This window comes from Pteronotus mesoamericanus, unplaced genomic scaffold, assembly GCF_021234165.1.
Source record: "Pteronotus mesoamericanus isolate MK-2021 breed Mesoamerican mustached bat unplaced genomic scaffold, CSHL_Meso_final scaffold_54, whole genome shotgun sequence".
In the NCBI taxonomy this organism is placed as follows: Eukaryota; Metazoa; Chordata; class Mammalia; order Chiroptera; family Mormoopidae; genus Pteronotus; species Pteronotus mesoamericanus.
This window is the reverse complement of record NW_026555321.1, coordinates 30,414,133-30,416,429: the sequence shown is the minus strand read 5'-3', so window position 1 is coordinate 30,416,429 and position 2,297 is coordinate 30,414,133. Positions and strand designations below refer to the sequence as shown.

At 38.2% G+C, this 2,297-nt stretch overlaps 1 pseudogene; it reads left to right on the top strand.

Moving 5' to 3' along the window:
• Window positions 1-252: 252 nt before the first annotated feature.
• On the top strand, window positions 253-896 carry LOC129088510 (high mobility group protein B1-like; annotated as a pseudogene).
• The last annotated feature ends 1,401 nt before the right edge of the window (window positions 897-2,297 follow it).

Here is a 2,297-nt window from a genome sequence, read left to right as displayed (position 1 = left end):
CTTATAACCCTCTATGCTTCGGCCACTTTGAAATTCTACCAAAAAAACACATTGTTCAGCATAGTGATTATAGTTAATAATACTGTATTGTATACTTGAAAGTTGCTAGGAGAGTAGATCTTAATGTTCTCACCACAAAAAAGAAATGGGACAGCCATTGCAGTGCACTGAGCTCCATAGAGACAGCGCCGGGGCAAGTGTGAGCCGGACAGGCACTGGGTGACTCTGTGCTCGCTGAGGAAAAGGAATTAAACATGGGCAAAGGAGATCCTAAGAAGCCAAGAGGCAAAATGTCATCATATGCTTTCTTTGTGCAAACTTGCCAGGAGGAGCACAAGAAGAAGCACCCAGATGCTTCAGTCAACTTCTCAGAGTTTTCTAAGAAGTGCTCAGAGAGGTGGAAGACCATGTCTGCCAAAGAGAAAGGAAAATTTGAAGACATGGCAAAGGCGGACAAGGCCCATTATGAAAGAGAAATGAAAACTTATATTCCTCCTAAAGGGGAAACAAAAAAGAAGTTAAAGGATCCCTATGCACCCAAGAAGCCTCCTTCAGCCTTTTTATTGTTTTGTTCTGAGTATCGCCCAAAAATCAAAGGAGAACATCCCGGCCCCTCCATTGGTGATGTTGCAAAGAAGCTGGGAGAGATATGGAATAACACTGCTGCAGATGACAAGCAGCCTTATGAAAAGAAGGCTGCTAAGCTGAAGGAGAAATATGAAAAGGATATTGCTGCATACTGAACTAAAGGAAACCCTGATGCTGCAAAAAAGGGAGTAGTCAAGGCCGAAAAAAGCAAGAAAAAGGAGGAGGAGGAAGATGAAGAAGATGAGGAGGATGAGGAAGAGGAGGAATATGAAGAAGATGAAGATGAAGAAGATGATGTTGATGAATAAGTTGGTTCTAGTGCAGTTTTTTTTCTTGTCTATAAAGCATTTAACCCCCCTGTACACAACTCACTCCTTTTAAAGAAAAAAATTGAAATGTAAGGCTGTGTAAGATTTGTTCTTAAACTGTACAGTGTCTTTTTTTGTATAGTTAACACACTACCGAATGTGTCTTTAGATAGCCCTGTCCTGGTGGTATTTTCAATAGCCACTAACCTAGCCTGGTACAGTATGGGGGTTGTAAATTGGCATGGAAGTTTAAAGCAGGTTCTTGTTGGTGCACAACACAAATTAGTTATATATGGGGATGGTAGTTTTTTCATCTTCAGTTGTCTCTAATGCAGCTTATACAAAATAATTGTTGTTCTGTTAACTGAATACCACTCTGTAATTACAAAAAAAAAAAGTTGCAGCTGTTTTGTTGACATTCTGAATACTTCTAAGTAAATACAATTTTTTTATTAAAAAAAAGAAATGGTAATTATGCACTATGGATGCAGGTGTTAGCCAACTATGGTACAATCATTTTGCAATACGTAAGTATATCAAACACATATTAAACATACTAAACATATTAAACATACTCAATATTGAATGTCAATTATAGCTAAATAAAGCTGAAAAAAAAACCCTAAAAAGAAAAAAATGCATTGGGCACCTACTATATTCCAGGCCACTGCAAAGTGTGGATACCCACTCAAGAATAAGACACAACTTATAAGACACAGGAGCTCATTGTCTAGTTAACCTCTGTTTTCTGCTTCTGAAGCTTTCTCATAGTTTTATGTCATTGTACCTTTGTAAATGCTCTTCCTGTTCCCTGGCAAGAATTTTCTTTCTTCTGTTGTTGGTATAGTCTCATTTACCCGTTAAAAGTTCAGGTCAGTTGTGAAATACCTCTTGATCCCCTGAGGCAGAACTGAATGCTTCTTGCTCTGTGATTTTGTAGCACATTGTATATAATTTATAGCACTTACTATATTGTGGTTTTTATATGTCCATTTCTACTACTAGGCTGCTTATCTGCTACTAGGGAGCTTATCAAAGGCACGGACTATCTCATGTATCCAACAACTATTTATTAAGTCTCATATGTTAGATACCACTACACATGCTGGAGATATCCAAGATATAATTCATGGTTCCTGCTCTTAAAGAATTTATAGTTTCACAGAGCAGCCATTTATCTACCAGATTTCATTCAAACTGAAAATTGTTGCAGGAAACACCTCTATCAGTCTCATTTGTCTATGCATTCCTTGTACCTAGGCCCTGTAAGTTGGCTTGATTTGAGTTCCCTGACCCAAAATATCCTTACTGACAACCAGTTTTCTCTTGTGTGGTGGTGTTAGAGGCTATATAAATACATCATTCAGATCTCCTTGAGGTGGCCAATGAGAATGTACCCGA